At 41.1% G+C, this 27634-nt stretch overlaps 2 protein-coding genes across 2 annotated transcripts in view; one reads left to right on the plus strand and one right to left on the minus strand.

The window, feature by feature from the left end:
• Positions 1-27634, plus strand: part of LOC137322797 (F-box-like/WD repeat-containing protein TBL1X) — a 298855-nt gene that overhangs the window by 117904 nt on the left and 153317 nt on the right. The gene's annotated exons all lie outside the window — the stretch shown is intronic.
• Positions 4135-27634, minus strand: part of gpr143 (G protein-coupled receptor 143) — a 244293-nt gene continuing 220793 nt past the window's right edge. Inside the window, exon 10 of the mRNA XM_067985870.1 lies at positions 4135-4880. The gene's annotated coding sequence lies outside the window, so the exon portion shown is untranslated. The remainder of the gene's footprint in view (positions 4881-27634) is intronic.

Below are 27634 nucleotides of genomic sequence, written 5' to 3' on the forward strand. Positions count from 1 at the left end.
CCTATGGTGCAATTTTAAGGCCTGTGTTTTTTAAAAAGGGCCTTCAATTCCTTTCTCCACTCCCCTCCCCCCCCCCCCCCCCCCCCCCATTTTAGAAAGCTGTACTAAATTTGCACCACCAGTTTTTCCCATTAGCTTTTGACCAAATGCCAATGGTTGATTTTTTTTTTCGTGTGAAGACAAAGGATTAAACTTATTTTGATATACCGCTTTAGTAATGTTAAATTCTTTATATAACATCATCTTTATTTCCTCCCACCGTTACACTTTTCTTCCAACTTTTGCTGGGGCATACTACCACAAGGGCCGGCCATTCTCCCAGTGCCTCACCTAGTTGCCCATTCTTCAAGTGTGAGCCTGGACCACTGAATGTAAGCAGGCTGTTTGTCCACTGGGAACTCTGCAAAAGCTGTCATGGTTATCACACAATACTTTTCACATGTGGTGTTATCCCTTTTTAACAAGGGTGCACCTTACAATTACTCATCCTGAAGGAACTTTAAAAAAAATGAAATTTTCGATGCTCAATTTGGTTCTAACCCAGCTGTTCCCGTCTCCCTTAAAATCAGCCGGAGTGATGGACATAATAGTGAGCCTATTATATCTCTCACTTTCCCACAGGCTGCCTGTGAACTAGAGTTGGGTGGGTGCGAGGAAATGTACAACTTCAGTCTGTTCAACCCTTACTGCATGAGCTAGTCATTTTATCTCATCTGTTTGTGGAATCTTCCTATGTGTAAACTGGCTGTTGCATTTGCCCACATAACAATAGTGACTGCACTTCAAAATTTGTAAGGCAGCAGGAGTGATCTGCTGCGGAGAAAATGTTTTGAGTATAATTTTTAGTGTTGTCACTTGCATTTAAACGAAGTGTAATGGTGGGAATGTGAAATGATCATACTGAAACTAGCACTGTGTATTCTGAGAACACTTTGAACTATGTAACAGGGTGAACTACTGAGGGAGGTAGTGGTGGGAACAATTTGTGGGAATTAATTATAGATTATCACACGAAACATTCTGGCTGAGATGGTATTGTCTTGTGACAATATTGGATTTATTAAACTAAGAGAAAATTATATAATAATTTATAACCCCATGTGCCGTCACTGATGCACTCATCCCATTGACAATCGTGTCATTGCACCCTTTGCGTATAAACTTGGAAGTGCGTTTTGCACGTCACTTTTATTGTCCCTTTTGAAAATGTACTCACTCCCCTTTTGAAAATGTACTTACTGCAGGCTGTAGGTGACATTTGACAATGGGCTTGATTATAGTGCTGAGAGAACTAAATATGAGTTAATTAGGGACTATTATATGCTGTGTCAGGATATAGATATAAAGTATTTAATTGTCATGTTTGGGGTTAAGAATCTCACGCACTCGGAGTAAATGGGAAGTGGTTTGGTACAGTGTTATGCTTGGAACAGAATTATGCTTAGATCAGGTATGTCTGTGTAACTGAAATCAACTGTATTCTGAAACCTGCAAAATATTGTGCACATCATAAAGATGGCACCAAATTATTTGTAATGGAAGATGGATGTATCAAAGATAGATATTGTGGCAGTGTAAATCCTTCCCCCATTTTACTTCGTTTATACAATATAGCTCATATATTTTCTAAATCTACAGCCATCTTTGATTTTTTTTTACAAACTAGGCAGGGCTCAGTGGAATGAAAACTGATCTCCTTTTGCAGCATTCCCATCCCCCATCCTCCATCTGCTGATGTGCTGTGAATTATGCTGCAAGAGAGGCAGGCCAGGACAAAAATGGCTGTGGTTGCTACCTGTTTGTGGTTGATTGGTTGTTTTTCCTCCTGATTGCTGCAGGCACGGAAGAGAACAGCCGCTTATCAAGCACTTCAAATCTAGTTTGTTCAGTGTAGCAGCCCAAGAGAAAATGGCTGCTGTCTGCCTTGTTTGCAAATCTGTCATATGCTGACTGTTCAAGAGAAAATGAGACTTTGATCATGCAAAGTCTGCATGTGGATTCCCTTGTCTGATAATGAAAGGTACAGAACCCTGACCTGCCACTACAAAATGGTTTTCATAGCTGTTTGGAACATGCTGTAAATCAAATTTAGGTAAAATAAATGCCTGTTGTTTGGGACACGCTGTAATTCAAATTTAGGTAAAATAAATCCCTGCAAAGGAAGTGTACCAGAGATATAAACTGTGAGAAATGAAAGTGTTGCCAAATTGTTTGTATAAATGAATTACAGTATGGTTACGGTAAGGCCTTTTTTTCAGTTTTATATATTAGTTTGCGAATCAAACATTGTTGGTGAAGAGGCATCATGAATATTAGGGTTTTTAAAAAATAATATAATGATCTGGTTTGATTAAACACAATAAGAGGGCTTGTTGTTTTTCCTTCGAAATGGAATAATTCTATAGGATTACGTGTGTTAACCCTGCAAGGGAAGTTATTGCCATAGTGAGGTATTCTGTAAGATGCACTTTTCAAGTATAAGAGACCTGTAAAATGAGATGATGCATGTCACCATCACAACTATCAATTCCTGTATTTGTCAAGAATCTCACTCCAGAGGTTGCGATCTCTCAACATCCCGCTAGACGATTGTGACCTTCTGCACCTGTAGATAGTATTCTGGTTGTGCTGGTAATTCCTTGTATTTCTTTTGCTGGATAGAAAGCAACAGATTGCTATGGAAGCATGGCTGTCCCAGCATCCATAGTGATAGTGAAGATCCTCTATGAAATCTGTAGGGCCTTCGCTACTAATATGAATGGTTGGTTCGTCCTACTAACATTTGTTTCTTGCTCTATCTCACTCTTGAAAATCCCACAGCCGAGTGTAATGGGAATACACAAAAAGGAAGTTAGAGAAAAAAAGAGTATAAGAGAGAAGAATATATTAGCCATATTAGCCAATTAGCCATCCTCTGTAGCCCATTTTGACATCTTACTGCTTGTTACGATATTTATGTATTTGGAGTGTGTTGATGGCTGTTTTACAGCTCACATCTGGTAAACTCACACCATTGATTTGTCCAATGTCACCAGCTCTGGTCACTGTGTCTCTGCTGCTACAAAATCTCTTTATTATAATGTAAGGGAAAAAAAGGCAGAAGTTCACAGTGCTGCTAAGATACATCCATGGCAACATTAACCTTTCCTCACAGCCAACATGATAACATTTGTTCAGAAAGTTCTGTTTCAGGTGGGGAGCCTAAACAAAATGCACAACATGGTGACAGCAGCCTGTATGAACTGAACTGTAAAATTTATTGTAGGATTAATAATATTTCAACCGATTTAAGGATTAATCACATCATCAAGATCAATAAATTAATTAATCCTTCTAATAGTTTATATTGACCATAAAGGCCACCTTTTTAAAATTCAGACTTTCAAATTGGATAATTGTGTTTTTGATCCTGATTGATCAAAATTTCATTACTCAAGTTACTGCCAAATTGAACATGTGGAAAAATTGTAGGTAAATTTGTATCCATGTTAACCTTTTGGTTACTTGCATTCATAGCTCTTAAACAGGAATTTACAGTGGAATTCATTTAATCCAACCAAGGGAATAGCCGATGGATGATTGGCTGCAGAGATTCACGCCATTGTCCTTTTGAGTGCAGCTGAGGATACTTTGCCCTCATAATGACGTGATGTCAAAACACTTTCAAATGCACAAGCAGTTGGGGCTGTATAAATGGATCAGTGTTCAGTCAACAAATTAAAGGGGCCAATGTAATTGGAAATTTCTGGACTAAGCAAGCCAATTACATGGGATATCACAGTTGGCAGCTGCCACGTGAGCACATCATAATTTTAACAATAAACATGTTTTGGAACTGTTTCAAAGAAAGTGATCTAGATTGAATCTTTGAAACAGTTCAAAATATTCTTATGGTGACAATTATAGTTGGCTTTCAGGCTGTTGCCAGTTTCAGTACCCCTACAATTAGCCCTTTACAGGGATATGTCTGGTCTGTAAGCCAGAAATGTTAGACAACAGTGCCAATTTTTAAAAAGAAAAATATGGGACATTGCACCGAAGACTGCATTCTGTCTGTTCCCTCACAAGTATGAAGGTTGTTAAAGCCTTTGCTGAAGAATGCAAATAACACTGCAAATGGGATAGTGCTGTTTTTATTCTGGGAAATATTTAATCATCCAGTAATGAAGAATAAGGTGGAGCTTTTAGCAAATTAGAACACCTGGAATACTAAAATATGTGCAGCTGTGAGCTAAAGAAGACCTTTCACAAATTATTATTCATTATTTATTACACAGGTTTCTTAACATTAAAACTAACCAATAATCCTGTAACACTTTAAATTGACCCATGGCATATGCAGATCAGCAGTTTAGATTGAAACAGGAATAGGGGCATGAAATGGGTTGGGGACGCACTCTGCTTTGAACCCTGCACATTTTTAAGCCGCTCCTACCTCATGCCGAAAATTACTTTCAATTCAACCGACCACGTATGGGTGGGAGACTTGAAATATTATTCAAATGACAGAAATGCGTCATCAGGTATATTTTCTGTCATTTGCGCCATAGCAGCACTGGATGACAGGAATGCCTGTTTGTCCCTGACTTTTAGGTTTGTTATGGGTGGCGAAGGGGCCATTTAAAGTTTAAATGGCCTAAAAGCCCATGCAACCGATTTCAGAGTGATCAATGAATAGTCTTAAGTGTTTTGAAAATTTTTTGAGATCTTCTGCCACTGCAGCATCTGCCACCTACAGAGCACACTGGTGAAGATGGAGAGCTCGCCAGAATTATGCTAATGTCCCCAAGGCAGGAAAATCGGCCCGGATCAGGATTATGGTGGGTGGAGCTCCAATCACGTCGACGGTGCACCCCAATTCCACAAATAGAACATATGGGCTGTAAAATCAAATACAATGAAGTTAATTCAAAATAACTTTTTGATAGGGAAAAAATGAATTAGCCACTTGTTAGAATTAAGCAATATTAATAAAACAGTGTATAGGCATTTTTTGGACAATTTCAATTTGAATAATAAAATAATTTGAACTAAGCAACTTCGAACTAAGAGGGGTAGACTGTTGATACAAACATTAGATGGCTGAATTTTCACACACTTTCGATGCTGGATTGATCCAGGTTTTAGTGGTGTTTATTTTCACGTTGACACACATTACTTTATAAATAACAGGGTAGAAATTCCAGCAACGCTGATGCACCACCGGAGGTGTGGCAAGATGGAACTTCCACCAGTAGCTTTGGCCATGCCATGACCCTGTCCCAAATCTTGGCAATGAGGTCATTACCATTTTGGGACAGGTGCCAGCAGAGGCACCCACTCAGCTGACTATACGTAATCTTAGTGCAGCACACTGTCATACGGGGGCGGGGTGGGGGGATGAGGAGGTGGTGACTACGGGCTGGTTGGGCTGAAGAATAGAGGCTGGTATTGTGACTTCTGTGATTGCTCCCACACTAGTCTTCCCACAACTGAATACTCTTTGCTGTTTGCACTTTCCACTGCGGGACACACACTTGGCCGAGAATAGCAACTATGCAGATAAAAGTACTGCTTTTCCTATTGGAGGTGCCTCTGGTGGGATTCCTGGGGTAGCTGAGTAATGGCCCTCAGACATGCATCCAAACTGCTATTGGGGTGGGTGGGGGGGAGGGGGGAGAGACAGATGAAGTGCCCATCTGGTTTGTGTCAGAATTTGCAGTAAATGTAGATAAAATCACTAACAAAAATGTGTGGACCTCAAACTCCAAATGGCAGAACTTCTGACTTGGGCTATCATTGTGAACCAAACCATTGTATAACCACAGAGTGGTTTCACCTACTCTATACAACAGACCATGGGGGAGAAAGTAGCAACATTTAAATTTGCATGCTATATATGAACCTATGACTTTGGTAGACTGTGGACATCTGTTTCCATGCTCACTGGTTTTAAAACTTGGACTTGTGATTTAATGTAGGAGGTCCTAATTTTCAGACTCCCTGGGTCTTAATCTGAAATCTCCTGAATGTTCATTATGTTGAATTAGTTTTGAAATGTGACTGAACCCTACAAATATTTTCATGTCCTTGTAAGGTACAGGCTTGAAACTAATAGGGTTCAAAAGGCATGGTTTCAATAAATGTATACGATGAATGATCAGTTCAACCGGAGAAAATTTCAATCAGTTAATTTTAAAGGATGCTATTATGTGCTCCTGCATGCCTCCTAATGGATGCTTTTAAGAGGGGCATTGACAGAGGTCTGACAGCAGCTAATTATGTCAGACGTGTATGGGTATGTCATACAAGAGATCATTTGAAAAGGCAACCGAGCTCCCCTCATGGCTTAGTTGATGGAGGTAGAGTCTCCGATTCAATCAGTAGTCTGTGCTGAAGTTAACTGATTTCAGTTGAGGCTGATGTAATTGCATTCAGTGCCCTTGGGTTAGGGAGGAGAGAACCAGTCAGGGCCCACACTCCTAATCATTACCCAGTAACCTCTGCTGGAAAAAAGGCACATGTGTGAATGCTGAGTGAGGACAGGTCAAGATTGATGCATCCCACTGTTGAACAGCCTGTCAACATTCACTGTTGCTCTTGCATGAAGAATGGCTACAGTGTCTGTGGAATCGTACTCCCACAAGTCAACTCGAGAAGAAGAGGTAGGTAGTAAATTGCAAGAAAGGAAAGGGAGGAAATACATAGAAATTATAAAGTAAGATGAAATCGCATACTGGAAAATGAAAGTTTGCTATTTTGTGTTTTGAATACTGTTGTGTTTCTTGTTCATATATAGTAGTACAGTATAATACAAGTTTAAAAAATACATAGTACCTTGTATCTAAAGTAGTATACCAAGGTTTACTATGGTCAATTGAAGAATATTTTTCAAGAATAGTCATCAAATGCGCTGTTTTACAAATGCAGCATTTGTATTCTGCTATGAAAAATTGTCTGGTCAATCTATCTGTCTATAAAATTAAGAATCTTGCAGCTGTGTGTATTCATTAATAAATTCATATGTCCACGTATATAATGGCAACTGCCTATGTAAACTTGTCTCATTGTAATTACATCCTCTGCCAGAGGTGGTGACGTAGAGCTTCAGCTTTGTGTCTCCCAACCTCAAGAGTCTATACTGCAGAGAAACTCTTACATTCCAATCAACTCTACTTCTCTGCTTCCCAAATTGCTATTTAACTTTAAATAATCATATAAAATCAATGGATTATATAAAAATAAGTATAGAATGTGTGACTTTAAAATAGGGACTGAATTACATCTGTGTGCCCTGGTCCAATTATCCTCCATTCTCTAACCCTGCTTAACCTGCAGACTACATTTTCTCATGATTCTCTGTGTACATCCTCTCCAAGGCCAATATATCCTTCCTGAGCTGTGTTATCCAAAACTGAACGCATCATCCAGATGTGGTCTGATCAAGGCTCTATACAACTGAAGCATGTTGTCTCCCCCTTTGTACATAGTATAAATATTATAAAACCAATTATGATATAAAAATAGGACAAAATGTATCATTTTAAAATTGGGACTGGATTCCATCTGCATGCTTTGTCCAATTATTTGCCACCCCCTAACCCTGCTTCACCTAAAGACGACACTTGATCTTGACTACCAGTGGTCATGGCCCAGGAGATTGGCTAGTTTGTTATTAAGAATGTTGTGTATGTGTGCATTCCCTGTCCAACTTGCTGTTGTCACAATTTTTGGTCGCACATTTATGTCAACATTTAACATTGAAAATGCCTGTGTAAATATATAGATAGAATTTCTGTATGTAAGCAGTTGTCTATAATGTAGTTGCAGGCTCTGACCAGTAGGCAGTGCTGTGGTAGGTACTGTTGTGAAGTATGTTTCTGATGCCTCGTCCAACTCCCTCGCCATCTTGTGTATGTTTTAAAAAAAACTTTTATTCATCACCTGATCGTGGGCAACATTATTGGCAATTTACTTATATAGATAAATATAAACAATCATCATGAGTTGAAAATGTTGCAACTGCTTTGTCTGGTAAAGAAGTAATACAAATGTTACTAAATACATAAGTGCATTTTCCAGTTTAAATGCCATAAAATAGGTCTTCCAAATAAAATGTAAAACTGGATAAATTGACATCGACTACAACCAATTAGTAGCAGTCTCTATTATATACTGCTACTGTGCAGTGTCTGTGATGTATTACTACTGTTAATTAATATTTGAACTTATCTGAGTCTACAGTTATGAATAGGTTTATATATGTGCTTATTATCAATAAAGAAAAACATTACAGTACCACTGATTATGTAGGTTTAAGATAAATTGCAGTTAGAAAATTGTCACGGTGCTTTTTTGGAAATTTTGCTATAGATTTGATGATGAAGACACACTGCTGAAGTGACACCAGATTATTAATATGCAAGTATGGAGCATTTCCTGCACTATGAAGCACAGAGCTATCACATTAAATAATACACTTTCGAAGTGGCAGTGCAGCCACCTGTGAATCGTTATATTCAATGTCCCAATATTCTCTAGTCATTGGTCTTATTAATGATCTCATAATACCAATAAGGAGATTAGCTATGATGCAATGACAGCATAATTTTCTCAGATACCCAAAACAGATTATAGGAAATATATGTCAAATTATTTTTAAAGTATTACTTACTCACTAATAAAACACCAAGCATTAATGCTGCACTTTAGGAATATTTTGAAGGTAGGGATTTTTAAAATACCTTATTGAAATGCAGCTTCATGCTCTGGTGAAATTGCTCAGTAATTGATATTCATGTTGCTGTTTTTATTGCAGTTCCTGAATGTGTCCCTGCCACTTTTCAACTGTGACCACAAATTTGACTACAGCCAGTTAAAGATGCCAGTAGCTAAATTTGTGTTTTGTAGGTGTAACAGCCCTTGAGCTGGGGTTTTGCCAACTGTTCCTCTTGATAATTGAATGTTCTGGCATTTATGGAAATGGCTAATCAAATATTCAGATACCGCAATGTACAACCTCAAACACTACTGTAAATTGGTTTACTTTTACATGGGCTGTATTTTTGTGGACTTCATGTCTGCCTGTCTATCTGTCTGTCACAAAAATAAAGCTCATGTGAGTGTCTCATCAATAACCTTGCCAGAATCTACATGCTGAGTTCACAAAATATACAAGCAAATTAATCCCTAAGCAAAAATTTAGCCCCATATAATTTCCCAGTGTTATAGCTTCATAGCTGAATTTATATCCAGTGTCTTGCAGGTCACTGTGTTTTGTTTTCTGCTAAATAAACACCAGCTTGATCAAATTACATAACTTTTGCCAATGCATCAGTTTATTTAATAATTCTTTAAAACAACAGTCACTTTCTAATATAACCATTTCCACAACTTTCTGTAGAACAAGGTCTAAGCAGTTAAATCAAATATATGTTGAATACCGTACAGTATTTTACTGACTGCCTCTGTGATAGGAACATAGGAACAGAAGTAGGCCATTCAGCCCCTCGTGCCTGCTCCGCCATTTGATAAGATCATGGCTGATCTGTGATCTCACTCCATATACCTGCCTTTGGCCCATATCCCTTAATACCTTTGGTTGCCAAAAAGCTATCTATCTCACATTTAAATTTAGCAATTGAGCTAGTATCAATTGCCGTTTGCGGAAGAGAGTTCCAAACTTCTACAACCCTTTGTGTGTGGAAATGTTTTCTAATCTCACTCCTGAAAGGTCTGGCTCTAATTTTTAGACTCTGCCCCCGACTCCTAAAATCCCCAACCAGCGGAAATAGTTTCTCTCTATCCACCCTATCTGTTCCCCTTAATATCTTATAAACTTCGATCAGATCGCCCCTTAACCTTCGAAACTCTAGAGAATACAACCCAATTTGTGTAATTTCTCCTCGTAACTTAACCCTTGAAGTCTGGGTATCATTCTAGTAAACCTACGCTGCACTCCCTCCAAGGCCAATATGTCCTTCTGAAGGTGCGGTGCCCAGAACTGTTCTCAGTTCTCCAGGTGCGGTCCAACCAGGGTTTTGTATAGCTGCAGCATAACTTCTGCCCCCCTTGTACTCTAGTCCTCTAGATATAAAGGCCAGCATTCCATTTGCTGCCTTGATTATTTTCTGCACCTGTTCATGACACTTCAATGATCTATGTACCTGAACCCCTAAGTCCCTTTGGACATTCACTGTTTTTAACATTTTACCATTTAGAAAGTACCCTGTTCTATCCTTTTTTGATCCAAAGTGGATGACCTCTCATTTGTCTACATTGAATTCCATTTGCCACAGTTTTGCCCATTCAACTAATCTATCAATATCGCTTTGTAATTTTATATTTTTATCTACACTGCTTACAATGCCACCAATCTTTGTGTCATCGGCAAACTTAGATATGAGACTTTCTATGCCTTCATCTAAGTCGTTAATAAATATTGTGAATAATTGAGGCCCCAAGACAGATCCCTGCGGGACTCCACTAGTCACATCCTGCCAATGTGAGTACCTACCCATTATCCCTACTCTCTGTCGCCTTTCGCTCAGCCAACTTCCTAACCAAGTCCGTACTTTTCCCTTGATTCCATGGGCTTCTATCTTAGCTAACAGTCTCTTATGTGGGACCTTATCAAATGCCTTCTGGAAGTCCATATAAATAACATCCATTGACATTCCCCTGTCCACTACTTTAGTCACCTCTTCAAAAAATTCAATCAGGTTTGTCAGACACGACCTACCTTTCAGAAATCCATGCTGGCTCTCTGATTTGTGCATTTCAACATCACTAGCACTTTTTAGTTGACTGATCAATTATAATTGTCATAACCCTATATTGAATAACTTTTTCAGTTTCTGCACAGGTATATTCTGTGCTTTTTTTCAAAAAAGTACAAACTCCCCAATGATTCAGTGCATTTATCAAATAAGTCCTTGGGCCACATAAACTGGGAAAGTTCCATATTCCATCCCTGATCTTGTTAAGTTAGGGGCAGTGGAAAGGGGATCCACAATTGACCTCAACAGTCCTGGGTTAGAAGAAGAAAAACTGACTAGCGATCTCGCTGAGTTAAGAACAGGATCAGGTTCGGGTGATTTGATCTGATGACGCTGAATGTCAATACTCATAGATGAAGAATGGCCACTTGATCAAGGTGTTGGAGGGTGCCAGTTGAACTGTACCCAAGCAAGTAGTCAAATGGCTTTAAGGGAGAGGAGAAAATTGGCAAGGCACGAATTAGGTTAAACTATCAGAATTTAAACAACTTAATCTTTATTACATAGTAACACAATAATACTGGACAAAGACCATTGGTCTATATGACCCAGCCTTCCAAACCTTCTGTAAGGTTCCTTATCCAATTCCAGAATTACTAGCCCTGTACTCCTTTTCCTAGATGCAGTTCATCCAGTTGATTTTAAACCTTGCTCTGGTTTTCTGTTCCATAATTCTGACACCCTCTTCTTAAAACAAAATTGTCTGAATTTCCCATTTTCTTTCAACACCCTTAACTTCAAACTGTGCCCCCAGTCCTTGAATCTTGTGCCTGGCAGTAGAACTTTCCCGCTTCTAATTTCTCCATAACAATGAAAATTTTAAAGACCCCTATCAAATCCCCCTCATCCTCTTCTTTCCAGGAGAGTAAATTCCCAGGATGGACAATCTTTCCTTATTTCCTGGACCCTAAGTTCAGGAATCAGACTCATAGCCTTCCTTTTGATTTCCTCAACTCTCCATCCTTTATGTAATATAGAGACCAAAATTGAACACAGTATTCCAGATGCAGTCTCACTAAGGCCAGGTACAACTTCAACATTACTTCCTTTGATTTAGAAGTCACACCACGAGCTGTATACCCTAACATTTTTGACCGCCTGCGAACTTAGCATTTTATCCACCAAAACTCTCTTCCTTGCTGTAATCTCAATCACGTTGCCATTTAATATAATCCACATATTTTCTCCTTTTACCTAGCCTCATGACTTCATACTTACCTGTATTAAATTCTATCTGTCATCTCTGCCCATTGACCTATCCTGTCCAGATTCCTTTGTATTATTGTACATTGATTCACACCATTGGTCACTGCACCCAATTTGTTGTTATTGGCAAACTTAGAAACCAGTATGCCATCCTCTAAGTAATTTATAAAAATTATAAACAACAGTAGCCCCAACGTCGAACCCTGTGGGACTTCACGAACCACCAACACCACTTCCCATTGCTATCTACTTTTAGCCACATATCAGTCCAGCCAAATACTTTGCTATCTATGCTATGGTAATGCATCTCGTGAATCAGTCTGTTGTGTGGGACACTATCAGATGAGCTTCTGAAATTGAGGTAGATAACATCCACTGCCTTGCCCTCATCCACCAAATCTGTAACCTCTTCAAAGAAATCCGGTAAATTATTCAGGCATGACCTACCCAACCTGGCACTTTCTAAACAGACCCTATCCTTCCAGATGGTTACATTTGTTACTGTACAATCTACTGTGATTCCAATGATCTTTGGAAGATATTGGAGAAGGTATTTGCAGTCTTAGAATCATAAAGGTTACAGCACGGAAGGAGGCCATTCGGCCCATCGAGTCTGCGCCAGCTCTATGCAAGAGCAATCCAGCTAGTCCCACTCCCTCACTCTATCCCCATAGGCCTGCAAATTTTTTCCTTTCAAATACTTATGCAATTCCCTTTTGAAGGCCATGATTGAATCTGCCTCTACCACCCCCTTGGACAGTGCATTCCAGATCCTGACCACTTGCTGTGTAAAAAAGTTTTTCCTCATGTCACCTTTGGTCCTTTTGCCAATCACTCTAAATCTATGCCCTCTGATTCTTGACCCTTCCGCCAATGGGAACAGTTTCTCTCTATCCACTCTGTCTAGACCCTTCATAATTTTGAATACCATTATCAAATCTCCTCGCAACTTTTGCTGTTCCAAGGAGAAGAACCCCGGCTTCTCCAGTCTATCCACGTAACTAAAGTCCCTCATCCCTGGAATCATTCCAGTAAATCTCTTCTGCACACCCTCTAAGGCTGTCACATCTTTCCTAAAGTGCTGTGCCCAGAACTGGACACAATACTCCAGTTGTGGCCGAACCAGTGTTTCATAAAGGTTCAACATGACTTCCTTACTTTTGTACTCTATGCCTCTATTTATGAAGCCCAGGAGCCTGTATGCTTTTTTAACCGCTTTCTCAACCTGCCTTGCCACCTTCAATGATTTGTGCACATATTCCCCAAGATCTCTCTATTCCTGTACCCCTTTTAGAATTGTGCCCTCTAGTTGATATTGCCTCTCCTCATTCTTCCAACTAAAATGTATCACTTCGCATTTTTCTGTGTTAAATTTCATCTGCCACGTGTCTGGCCATGCCACCAGCCTGTCTATATCCTCGTGAAGTCTATCATTATCCATCTCACTGTTCACTACCATTCCAAGTTTCATGTCATCTGCAAATTTTAAAATTGTGCCCTGTACACCCAAGTCCAAGTCATTAATATGTATCAAGAAAAGCAGTGGTCCCAGCATTGACTCCTGGGGAACACCACTCTGCACCTCCCTCTAGTCCAAAAAAACAACCGTTCACCACTACTCTTTTTCCTGTCACTTAGCCAATTCTGTATCCATGTTGCTACTGCCCCCTTTATTCCATGGGCCACAATCTTTATGACGGGTACGGTAGCATAGTGGACTTGTAGTCCAGAGGCCTGGACTAATAATCCAGAGTCATGAGTTCAAATCCCGCCACGTCAGCTGGGGAATTTAAATTCAATTATTTAAATAAAATCTGGAATTAAAATACTAGTATCAGTAATGGTGGCCATGAAACTACCGTATTGTCGTAAAAACCCATCTGGTTCACTAATGTCCATTAGGGAAGGAAATCTGCCGTCCTTACCCAGTCTGGCCCATATGTGACTCCAGACCCACAGCAATGTGGTTGATTCTTAATTGCCCTCTGAAATGGCCCAGCAGTTGTAAAGGCACTCAGTTGTAAAATCTCGCTACGAAAAGTCATAATAAGAATAAAACCGGATGGACCACTAGGCACCGGACACGACAAAGGCGCAAACCAAGGCCAGTCGACTCTGCAAAGTCCTCCTCACTAACATCTGGGGACTTGTGCCAAAATTGGGAGAGCTGTCCCACAGACTAGTCAAGCAACAGCCTGACATAGCCATACTCACAGAATCATACCTTTCAGCCAACGTCCCAGACTCTTCCATCACCATCCCTGGGTATGGCCTGTCCCGCAGGACAGACCGACCAGAGGTGGCGGTACAGTGATATACAGTCAGGAGGGAGTGGCCCTGGGAGTCCGCAACATTGACTCTGGACCCCATGAAATCTCATGGCATCAGGTCAAACATGGGCAAGGAAACCTCCTGCTGATTACCACTTACCGCCCTCCCTCAGCTGATGAATCAGTCCTCCTCCATGTTGAACACCACTTGGTGGAAGCATTGACGGTAGCAAGGGCACAGAATGTCCTCTGGGTGGGGGACTTCAATGTCCATCACCAAGAGTGGTTCGGTAGCACCACTACTGACCGAGTCCTGAAGGACATAGCTGCCAGACTGGGCCTGCGGCAGGTGGTGTGCGAACCAACACAAGGGAAAAACTTACTTGACCTCGTCCTCACCAATCTACCTGTCGCAAATGCATCTGTCCATGACAGTATTGGTAGGAGTGACCACCGCACAGTCCTCATGGAGACGAAGTCCTGTCTTGGCACTGAGGACGCCATCCGCCGTGCTAAATGGGATAGATTCAGAATCGATCTAGCAGCTCAAAACTGGGCATCCATGAGGCGCTGTGGGCCATCAGCAGCAGAATTGTATTCCAGCACAATCTGTAACCTCATGGCCCGGCATATTCCTCACTCTACCATTACCAACAAGCCAGGAGATCAACCCTGGTTCAGTGAGGAGTGTAGAAGAGCATACCAGGAGCAGCACCAGGCATACCTAAAAATGAAGTGCCAACCTGGCGAATCTACAACTCAGGACTACGTGCACGCTAAACAGCGGAAGCAATGAGCTATAGACAGAGCTAAGCGATTCCACAACCAACGGATCAGATCAAAGCTCTGCAGTCCTGCCACATCCAGTCATGAATGGTGGTGGACAATTAAACAACTAACGGGAGGAGGAGGCTCCGCAAACATCCCCATCCTCAATGATGGCGGAGTCTAGCACGTGAGTGCAAAAGACAAGGCTGAAGCGTTTGCAACCATCTTCAGCCAGAAGTGCCGAGTGGATGATCCATCTCTGCCTCTTCCCGAAAGCCCCACCATCATAGCAGCCAGTCTTCAGCCAATTCGATTCACTCCACGTGATATCAAGAAGCGGCTGAGTGCACTGGATACAGCAAAGGCTATGGGCCCCGACAACATCCTGGCTGTAGTGCTGAAGACTTGTGCTCCAGAACTAGCTGCGCCTCTAGCCAAGCTGTTCCAGTACAGCTACAACACTGGTATCTACCCGACAATGTGGAAAATTGCCCAGGTATGTCCTGTCCACAAAAAGCAGGACAAATTCAATCCGGCCAATTACCGCCCCATCCGTCTACTCTCAATCATCAGCAAAGTGATGGAAGGTGTCGTCGACAGTGCTACCAAGCGGCACTTACCAATAACCTACTCACTGATGCTCAGTTTGGGTTCCGCCAGGACCACTCGGCTCCAGATCTCATTACAGCCTTGGTCCAAACATGGACAAAAGAGCTGAATTCCAGAGGTGAGGTGAGAGTGACTGCCCTTGACATTAAGGCAGCATTTGACCGAGTGTGGCACCAAGGAGCCCTAGTAAAATTGAAGTCAATGGGAATCAGGGGGTAAACTCTCCAGTGGCTGGAGTCATACCTAGCACAAAGGAAGATGGTAGTGGTTGTTGGAGGCCAATCATCTCAGCCCCAGAACATTGCTACAGGAGTTCCTCAAGGCAGTGTCCTAGGCCCAACCATCTTCAGCTGATTCATCAATGACCTTCCCTCCATCATAAGGTCAGAAATGGGGATGTTCGCTGATGATTGCACAGTGTTCAGTTCCATTCGCAACCCCTCAGATAATGAAGCAGTCCGAGCCTGCATGCAGCAAGCCCTGGACAACATCCAGGCTTGGGCTGATAAGTGGCAAGTAACATTCGTGCCAGACATGTGCCAGGCAATGACCATCACCAACAAGAGAGGGTCTAATCATCTCCCCTTGACATTCAACGGCATTACCATCGCCGAATCCCCCACCATCAACATCTGGGGGGGGTCACCATTGACCAGAAACTTAACTGGACCAGCCACATAAATACTATGGCTACAAGAGCAGGTCAGAGGCTGGGTATTCCGCGCCAAGTGACTCACCTCCTGACTCCCCAAAGCCTTTCCACCATCTACAAGGCACAAGTCAGGAGTGTGATGGAATACTCTCCACTTGCCTGGATGAGTGCAGCTCCAACAACACTCAAGAAGCTCGACACCATCCAGGACAAAGCAGCCCGCTTGGCACCCCATCCACCACCCTAAACATTCACTCCCTTCACCATCGGCGCACTGTGGCTGCAGTGTGTACCATCCACAGGATGTACTGCAGCAACTCGCCAAGGCTTCTTCGACAGCACCTCCCATACCCGTGACCTCTACCACCTAGAAGGACAAGGGCAGCAGGCACATGGGAACAACACCACCTGCACGTTCCCCTCCAAGTCACACACTATCCCGACTTGGAAATATATCGCCGTTCCTTCATCGTCGCTGGGTCAAAATCCTGGAACTCCCTTCCTAACAGCACTGTGGTAGAACCTTTACCACACGGACTGCAGCGGTTCAAGAAGGCGGCTCACCACCACCTTCTCGAGGGCAATTAGGGATGGGCAATAAATGCTGGCCTCGCCAGCGACGCCCACATCCCATGAATGAATTTTTAAAAAATTTGCAATTCTCCAGTCCTCTGGCACCACTCCTCTATCTAAGGATGTTTGGAAGATTATGGCCAGTACCTCCGCAATTTCCACCCTTATTTTCCTCAGTAACCTCGGATGCATCCCATCTGGCCGGGTGACTTACTTACTTTAAACGGCTAGCCTTTCCAGCACCTCTTCTTTATCAATTTTTAGCCCATCCAGTATCTGAGCTATATCTTCCTTTACTGAGATTCTGGCAGCATCTTCTTCCTTGGTAAAGACAGCTAACTCTTATCAGAGTGCAGACTTGTTTACCGTAACTTCCTAAATCTATCTTCCATGCCTTCCCTTAAGATACTGAGGGTTTTCAGTCTGTTATTTCCCCTGTATTCTCCTTTGAACTGCAACCTCTCTTCGGGAGCGAGAAGGCTTGTGTGGAGCATAAACACCGGCATGGATCTGTTGGGCAGAATGGCCTGTTTCTGTGCTGAACATTTTATGTAAGATAAACCTCTAATCTTAGTCATATATCTGGTTTGTACCGAAGTGTTTGACAATTCATTGTTTTATTCTTGTATTTTAAAAACAAATTCTTCATACTGTGGCCATAGTCTTGATAACTGATATAATATATCCAGGAATTCTTGATAAAACGTGCTGAAATGCGATAGTCATTGTTATTGACAACATGTGACACATCATTAACAATAGTCTGGAAAAATTAGGTAAGTGGAAGTCAACCTTCAGTGCTCTGTTTCACATGAATATGTATGTGCATATTTTATATGGATTAAGAAAGTCAGGGTTACAGTATTTTACTTAAAAAGAAATTGATAGTAACAGATCTTGATCTCACTGGCTTTTTGGTGTGGCAGTAAAATGGTTGCCTGTTGACTGTTGTCGATTCAGAATGGTGTTCAGTTCCTCTTGCAGTATGTGTGCAGTGACATTTCAGCTAATTGATTGATGGCTAACTCAGTATTCTTAAACTGAGAAACTTTTTATGTTGAGTAATTTTTCTCATGCCAATGTACTAGCATTTTGGTATGGTTTTTGGTCAGATTAAAGTAGTGCATATGTTTGAGGAGGGACTATCAGTCTCTGCAGCTCTATCCATTTTGGGAAGAAACATGATGGGGGAATTTTAACCCCCCTGCCCCCCAGAGTGGTGGAGTTAAATTCTTAAAAATGTGAAACCTGTCTCCAACCCACCGCAAACGCGCCTACTTCAAGTTTAACCGGGGTGGGCGGGCAAGTAACCTGCTCTCAAGAGGCAGATCAGTAATTTAAATATGTTAATAAAGCTGCGTGCTTCAGATTTTAGCAGCCATTTATATTTAACGGCTCCTCCCCCCCCCCCCCCCCAATGCGAACATTTAATCAAAAAGTTTAAACACTTCCTTTAGCCGAAATTTGTTGCATGTCTACTTACCAAAATGATGAGGGAATAGCCCTGGTCTATGTAATACACTTGTACCTAATTCCTGTAAAATCTTGTCTGGTAACAGTGGAGTAACCTTTTTACATGTGGAGGCATGTATATTTAGGCTGCATTAGGATATTGCTTCACTTCATGTGAATTCTGATTGTCAAAATATTAAAGATCAAATTGAGATGTTTTGTGGAAGTAACAACTATAGCAGTGTGCCATATTTTAAAAATGTCCCTTTTTAGTATGTAGTAGATAAATGCTTTTGAAAGAATGAGGCTATACTGATAATCCAACTACCAAAGATTGATTGAAGTGATAATATTGGATACGCTATTACTATTTCACTAACTTACAGAGGAATTTGCAACACTTAAGCAATTGTGCAGTATATTATTTTTGTGCAAAGATAACAAGCCTATCTTTATTATAGTCTGCTTTTATTAAGTGCCAAAGCTATTGGATACTTGCAGTACAGTTTCAGTTTTTCAAGCACTAACTGTGTGAGAACGTACAAAACACTGGAGGGCTGAAGACGTAGGTTTTCTTTTCCCTCAAATTTACTCTTCGGTTGTCTTCCTTTATCGCTCATTCCCTCAAGGCAGTGATTCAGTGGAAGTTTGGAATATATTACTGGCAGAAAAAGAACTCTAGCGAGGGAATAACTGAAAGGTGTACTGTTCATGGGAATTTATGTTGGTGGGTGGGTGGGGAGCAGACACTGGTCTAATTCGGTGGTATGGGGAATGTTGAATCCAAAGTGGAATAGTCTTTTTGAGGTAAGCCAGTGACACAGTTCTATGCAAAAGGCTACTAGTTGGAAAATTACCAGTCCGACAGACTCCATTCCAGCTGCAATTTTAGATTCTCCTGCCGTCACTATGGTAATGTGCTCCCCCCGAGGTTGCTGATAGTCTACCTTTAATTGTTTACGCAGTGACATGTAAATATTTGTAATGCAGTTTTTAAAATTTGTCTTTCTGAATCACCTCTTGGACCAAGCCTTTGGTCAGTCCTTGTAATCCCTCTTTGGTTCAGCATCCATATTCCCACACCTCTGTGAAGTACCTGGAGACATTTTTCCCTGCCTTAAAGGTGCTATATAAAGTTGCTATGTTTTTATAGTAGTAAGTATAGGTGTAGGTTTATAGTGCACCGTATCTAAGGTATGGCAAACCAGACCGATATTTAATATTGTAATCTTTAAGCTTATTTGTAAGCCAGCATTGAAATCGGAACAGAGTGGCCATTCAGCTCCTCGATCCTGTTCCGCCATTCAGTTAGATCATGGCTGATCTGTACTTCAACCCCATTTTACCTGCCTTAGGTCCATATCCCTTGATACCCTTACCTAACAAAAATCTATTGATCTCAGTCTTGAAAGCTCCAATTCCCCAACATCTACAGCCTTTAGGGGGAGAGAATTCTAGATTTCTACTACTGTTTGTAAAAAAAAAAGTGCATCCTGATTTCCCTCCTAAATGGCCCAACTCTTATTTTAAGATTATGTCCCCTCATTCTTGATTCCCCCACCAGAGGAAATAGGTTCTCTGTATCTATCCTATCGAATCCGCTTAACATTTTAAACACCTTTTTCAGATCACTCCTCAATCCTCTATACTCAAAGGAATAAACACCGTTTATTGAAATAGAAGGAATAGGAGTTTAACTTTCAGATGTAATGCTCTGTTTCCTTTGATTAAATAACCTGCCCAAAATGCCGTTGACATCTTTTGCCTCAGAAACATTCAATGGATTAGCCTTGTCGAAACTGCTAAATGTAGAAATGATTTTATATTTCTGTAATTGTAACAAATAAGTTTTTGTAACAAGGCATTATTAGACCTCATCAGCTTTGGGTGCATTGTGAGTTTGTTTACTCATATTTAAACCAGGATAACTTGCAGAAATAAAAATTTCTGAACGGATAAGAGTTTGTAATTGTACTGACAAATTGTTTGGCTTCAAAAGAGCCCAAAACGGCTCCCTGTATGCTCAGGTGCTTAAGGCAATTTGTAGCTGAGGCATACAGTTTAAGAAGGTCCCAAGTTCAATCCCAGGTTTGTGCTGACCTTTGTGATGGTAGGTTCACTGCAATTTGCCTCCATTCCCCTGGAGGAGTGAAAATTGGCCACGGCTCTGTTCTTGATCACTAGCCACTTACATCTTTCGGAAGTAAGCATGTGTGGAAGTTGGTGAGGACAGGTTGGGGTTCGGCTGTGATATTCCCAAGAGGTCAACAGTCCAGCAACACAGACAGTTTAGATTCATGCATAAAGAATGGCTACTTGACTAAGGCACTTACGGGATCCTGTGGATGAGTTCACTGTGGAACTGTATGCCCAGAGGAGAAGGGAAAGGGAGAAAATTGGCAGAAAGGAGGGGAGAAAAAACTGTAGAAAGTAACAACTGCACTTGACTTACCTGTTATTTCTCTGTGGTTCTGGATTAGCAATGAATAATTATAGTAAAATAATGCAACGGTATTAAAATGTATACTTTACATTTCAATGAAAATGGAAATGTGAGCACCAGTTTTGATTCTTAAATTCAAGATAAATTGTAGAATATGAAAAGTGTTTAGGTGATCAAGGGTTATACCCTTTTCTACTCAACTATCTCATTCACATATTTGATGAAAAACTTATCCTTTTGGATTTAGTGAGGACAGGTACAGTTGGACCTCAAAGGTAGTAATCTCTGGATTACTCCCAGTGCCATGCGCTAGTGAGTACAGAAATAGGAAGATATGGCTGGTTAACGCGTGGTTAGAGACTTGGTGCAAGAGAGAGGGCTTCAGATTCTTGGGACAGTGGGACCAGTTCTGGGGCAGGAGAGACCTGTTAAAGACGAACGGGTTGCACCTCAACAGAGCTGTGACCAATTGTTAAGTGTACCCATGTGATTTATATCAATTAGTGTTAATTGTATTTAGGTGGTGCGTATCAATTGAGAACGTTCTTGTATCCATTTATAAGAGAGCTGATCTAGGGTGTGGTGTGGGTGTAATGTGAAGCCCTGTGAACAAAGGCTTGGAAGCAACTGAAGATTAGGCTTTAGTATTCTATCCTTCACCACCTGGGTATCCAATTTATAACAAAAATGTCCTCGCGAGGAGGTTAGTAGTGCCGTAGGGGAGGGTTTAAACTAATTTGGCAGGGGACTGGGCACCAGGATGTAGCATTGGAAAGGAGAAACAAGGTCCACAAAGGATTGGGAGAGTCAGATAGCAGCAGAGTAAGAAATAGTACAGTATTAGGTGGGATTGGACTAATAGAGAATACGAGAAGGTCTAAGCTAGGTTTAGAGTGCGTGTGTAAACGCATGAAGGGTGGTAAATAAGGTTGTTGAGCTGCAGGCGCAAATAGCCGCATGGGAATATGATGTAGTGACGATAACGGAGACCTGGCTCCAAAAAAGGCTGGATTGGATACTAAATATTCCTGGAGACAAGGTGTTCAGGAAAAAAAGGCAGGGTGGGGGGATGGCAGTATTGATTAAGGAGAATATTGCAGTGCTGGAGAGAAAGGATGTCCTTGAGGGGTTAAGGACAGAATCTATTTGGTTAGAGTTAAATAATAGAGGCGCCATTACACTATTGGGTGTATTCTATAGGCCACCAACTAGTGGGAAGGATATAGAGGAGCAAATTTGCAGGGAAACTACAGAGAGGTGCAAGACTATAGAGTAATGATAATGGGGGACTTCAACTATCCTAATATAGACTAGGATAATAATGGTGTAAAGGGCAAAGAAGGGGAGGAATTTGTAAAATGTGTTCAGGAGAACTTTCTTGATCAGTGTGTTTCTGACCCAACGAGGAAGGAGGCATTGCTGGATCTAGTTCTGGGGAACAAAGTGGGTCAAGTGGAGCAAGTGTTAGTGGGGGAACATTTAGGGAACAGTGATCATGGTATCATAAGGTTTAGATTAGCAATGGAAAAGGACATGGAGCAATCTAGAGTAAAAATACTTAATTGGAGGAGGGCCATTTTCAATAGGTTGAGAACAGATCTGGCCCGGGTTAATTGGAATCAAAGATTGGCAGGCAAAACTGTAATCAAAAAATGGGCGGCCTTTAAAGAGGAGATGGTTTGGGTACAGTCTAGTTACATTCCCACGAGGGGAACAGGTAGGGCACCCAAAGCCAGAGCTCCCTGGATGACGAAAGAGAGAGAGTAAGATGAAGCAGATAAAGGTGGCGTATGACAGATGTCAGGTTGATATTACAAATGAGAACCAGGTTGAATATAGAAAGTACAGAGGAGAAGTGAAAAAGGAAATATGAGGGGCAAAGGGAGAGTTTGAGAATAGATAGACAGCTAACATAAAAGGGATCCCAAAAGTCTTCTACAAGCATATAAATAGTAAATGGGTGGTAAGAGAAGGGGTGGGGCTGATTAGGGAGCAAAAAGGAGATCTATGCATGAAGGCAGAGGGCATGGCTGAGGTACTAAATGAGTACTTTGCATCTGTCTTTACCAGGGAAAAAGATGCTGCCAAAGTCACAGTTAAAGAGGAGGTAGTTGAGATACTGGATGGGCTAAAAATTGATAAAATGGAGGTACTAGAAAGGCTGGCTGTACTTAAGTCACCCAGTCTGGATGGGATGCATCCTAGGTTGCTGAAGGAAGTACGGGTGGAAATTGCAGAGGTGCTGGCCATAATCTTCCAATCCTGCTTAGATATGGGGCTGGTGCCAGAGGACTGGAGAATTGAAAATGTTACACCCTTGTTCAAAAAAGGGTGTAAGGATAAACACGGCAACTATAGGCCAGTTCGGTGGTGGGGAAGCTTTTAAAAACAATAATCCAGGACAAAATTAATAGTCACTTGGACAAGTGTGGATTAATAAGGGAAAGCCAGCAGGGATTTGTTAAAGGCAAATCAAGTTTAACTAACTTAATTGAGTTTTTTGATGAGGTAACAGAGAGGGTTGACGAGAGCAATGCGGTTGATGTGTATATGGACTTTCAAAAGGTATTTGATAAAGTGCCACGTAATGGGCTTGTTATCAGAGTTGAAGCTCATGGAATAAAAGGGGCAGTGACATCATGGATACGAAATTGGCTAAGTGACAGGAAACAGAGAGTAGTGTGAACAGTTGTTTTTTGGACTGGAGGAAGGTGTACAGTGGTGTTCCCCAGGGGTCTATACGAGGATCACTGCTTTTTTTGATATATTTTAATGACTTGGACTTGGGTGCACAGGGCACAATTTCAAAATTTGCAGATGACACAAAACTTGGAAGTGTAGTAAACAGTGAGGAGAATAGTAATAGACTTCAAGAGGACATAGACAGGCTGGTGGAATGGACGGACACATGGCAGATGAAATTTAATGCAGAGAAATGCAAAATGATACATTTTGGCAGGAAGAACGAGGAGAGGCAATATAAATTAAATGGTACAATTCTAAAGGGGGTGCAAGAACAGAGAGACCTGGGGGCATATGTACACAAATCTTTGAAGGTGGCAGGACAGGTTGAGAAAGCGGTTAAAAAAGCATACGGGATCCTGGGCTTTATAAATGGAGGCATAGAGTACAAAAGCAAGGAAGATATGTTGAACCTTTACAACACTGGTTTGGCCACAACTGGAGTATTGTATTCCAATTTTGCGCACCGCACTTTAGGAAGGATGTGAAGGCCTTAGAGAGGTTGCAGAAAAGATTTACTAGAATGGTTCCAGGGATGAGGGACTTCAGTTACGTGGATAGACTGGAGAAGCTGGGGTTGTTCTCCTTAGAGCAGAGAAGATTAAGAGGCGATTTGATAGAAGTATTCAAAATCATGAAGGGTTTAGATAAAGTAAATAAAGACAAACTGTTCTCATTAGTGGAAGGGTCAAGAACCAGAAGACACAGATTTAAGGTGATTGGCAAAAGGCGACATGAGGAAAAACGTTTTTACGCAGCAAGTAGTAATGATCTGGAATGCACTGCCTGAAAGGATGGTGGAAGCAGATTCAATCGTGGCTTTCAAAAAGGAATTGGATAAAATGTGATCATGTTTTAAAATCTAATCTTAAAACTAATACTTTTTTTTGCAATCTTTCCAGTTTTTTTTAAATGTACCCTAGTCCTGAAGTGGGGCTTGAACTTATGACTCAGAGGCAAGAGTCCTATCACTGAACCAAGGCTGATGGCTATTAAAAACAGAAAATAAAAGTAGAAAATGCTGGAAATACATAGCAGGCCCATCAGCACTTGGAAAAAGAAAAGACAGGTTAATGTTTTGGGTAGACATTATGACTTGAAATATGGTCCATTCTTTTCTCTTTTTCAACTGCTGATGGTCTTGCATGGGCTGATTTTCCTGTCACCTGAAGTGCGCTGCTTCTTTCCAGCCCCAGGATCACCGAGATTTACTGCCCTGTGTCATTTATCTCTCAGGCCTGCAACTGTGAGCCTGACCTGGTTGATTGGGTCTTTCTGGCTGCAAATAGAAAGCAACAATGTGATTGCACTTGAGGGTTCTGGGTGAGGGGTTAACGTAAACTCTGGAAGTCTGCCTTGCAGTCTTTGGCCTGCTCCTGGGACCCCCACAAGCCCTCCAGTTGCCAGGAGTCTAGGGATAGACCACAGCATCATCATCTTTGTGTGCCCCTCTGCAAGCAATGCATCAGGAAAATAAGGCCGGAGGCTTGGAATGCTCCCCCCTGGCTCATTGCAATTGCCCCGTCAGTCCTGCACCTTCTCCAGGCACAAACCAGGTTTTCAAACCACCACCCCCCCCCCCCCCCCCCACCCCAACCCTGGAAAAGCCCCAAAAATCCCAGGGCAGTGTTAATGGAATGAAGGCCGTATGTTCCTGTTCTTTACCCCTTTTTCTTGATCTTTGAGCTCGGAGAACCGAGTGTATCCAGTGTACTGTATAATTCCAGCATTTTCTGTTCAAAATTCATGTAAATGGTTTGTTTTGTATTCCAGCATTTCTCCAGACATCCATTGTTGGCCAATATGGCCAACACACAGGACAGACAGTAGGTTGATACTCATAGAATCTTAGAATTGATAGCATGGGAGGCTGACTCATATCCTTATTTAGGGCAATACTATTTAATTCACGTCCTCATTCAGAGCAGTAGCGTACTGTAAACTCTAGGAGATTGGATTGAGCTCAAATCAGAATTGGATCCCTTAGTGTAAAGTGGATATTAATAAATGGATTAGGCATTGGCTGTTAAATTTCCTCCTGCCTGAGTGGTCACATGCAGTGAAATTGACAAGTTATGACATTGCCAGTGAGGGTATGTTTCTAGGTGCACACTCTGACCGACAGACTACGTTTGAGAAAATCTCAAGGATGGTAAAACATTTGAAACTATCAGATAAAGAGCGATGATATATGCTACATTTCATTCTCTGCATCAGCAGTGTTTTCATAAACTAATTTCAGAGAACTTGGAAATAAACTTGTGGACACATCAGCTAGTCAGTTCTAAATATTGCCTGATCATACATGTATGTTAAATAAATTAAACATAATTTATATTGGAGGAGGTTGAATAGAATCGCTGTAGCACTAACATGGAGAATAAGTTAACGCTCAAGGTGAAAAGGTTAGCATTTGTGAAAAGTCAAAAAGCCAATTCTTTAGCATTAAGAACAAGTAGGGTATCCTGTCAATAACTCTAGACAGAACGTCCTGTTACTGGGAATTCACATTTCTAATATTGGTCCAAAACTTTGGACGCAGTGGGAAGTTGTCTTAAAATCAGTGGCTTCATTACAATCTGTAGAACACAGTCACTTAATTTTACAATGAAAGCAAATTTTACTATAGATTGTTGTGAGTTATAGATTTGACGGAGGTGTGAAAGATTGCAGTTAGCAATCATTAGTTTTTGCTAATTTCCACTGATAAATTCCTGGATTTATTTTGTGTGGTGAACCAGTGGGGGGAAAAAAATCTTCCTGAATTTGAGAGTCCCAACCTGGTTTACTTACCAAAAATCAGATCAAAAGTTGTGCGCACATCACATGCATGCTGTATGTGCTATTATAATGTGATTTGTGTGCATCTCTGGACCTGATTTTCAGCGACAAAGTAAAGAAAGGCTGTGCAATTTGGACTTTTGTTTTAAGGGGACCTGTATCCCTTTTAGGTGCTGCTGTGAGGACTATATTCTTTGTAATGCTGCAAACATTCCTAGTTAGGTATGGACGCAGTTACCACACTGATAGTCCCTGAAGACTGAGGTCATACACTAGGACATTGTTTACTAAAAGCAAGATAGTAACTGTTCCCCTCTGCATAATCTCCAACAATTTTTATCATCCACCATCATTGTGGCAATTAAATGGCTGGAGCCACAACAATAAACGTCCACAGGCCTTCCAGCATACTCCCGCCATAACTTCAGTGGGAATGCTCTGGAAAGGCTGGGATCTGGATATGCTGAATTCTTACCTTGTGCCCCTGTTACCAGTTAAGCCGCAATGTGCCACATCACAGATTTTTGGAGCCAGATTCTTTAGTTTTATTTTTAGTTTTAAAAAAATGTTGCTGGTAAGTGAGTGTATGGTTGTTTACACAGATATGGCAACCACTTATATGGGATTCACAATCGTTCGTTTTCATTTAGCTGGATTGTACCTTTTTAAAAATCCCTTGCTTGTCTGAGTTTTATCCGTGTTAAAAAATAAAAATGCTTTTTGCAAGTTTCTTCAAATTTCGTCAGGTTTTTGGGGTTCATTTTTGCACACATGTTTTCTGCATTTTTATTTAATGCTAAAAACCTGAAAATATATGACAAAACCCCAGGTTTTTAAATTGACAATAAAAACTAACTTTAAGCATCCTTAATTACAATGGATCGTTATGATGCACAGCAGCCAAAGAGTAAACTTGTATATGGTAATTAGCTTAGTTTTAGGAATCTATCGCCATAAATCTGTATGAGGGAAAGAAAATCCATGCAAAGAGCAAACTTACTCTTAATGAAGTATCATGTGCACATGTGCCAGCATATTTTTCTGAATGTGCATCCGTATGTCATTATTAAAAGTCTCGCTCCAATACACAGTTCCTCTGCGTTGCATTTATTTCCTGTGTCGTGATTTGGTCATTCCTGTGTGTCATGGGTCTTTTTAAAGCTTTAACGTGCTTTTAAACATGTTATATCAATCTCGACTTATCATATGTTGCCTTCTTGTGGGCCTATTCTGGCCATGTGACCAAATCACTTCTTAGTCATCCCAATTCCATCTCCCACATCTGTTCAAAGAACTGAAAGAGGTGAAACAATTTGATTTCATATACTCTTCCAATTTAATTTTTTTTAAAATTTGATATACTTTCCCCAATGAGCTTGCA

Source organism: Heptranchias perlo, chromosome 6, assembly GCF_035084215.1.
Source record: "Heptranchias perlo isolate sHepPer1 chromosome 6, sHepPer1.hap1, whole genome shotgun sequence".
NCBI lineage: Eukaryota > Metazoa > Chordata > Chondrichthyes > Hexanchiformes > Hexanchidae > Heptranchias > Heptranchias perlo.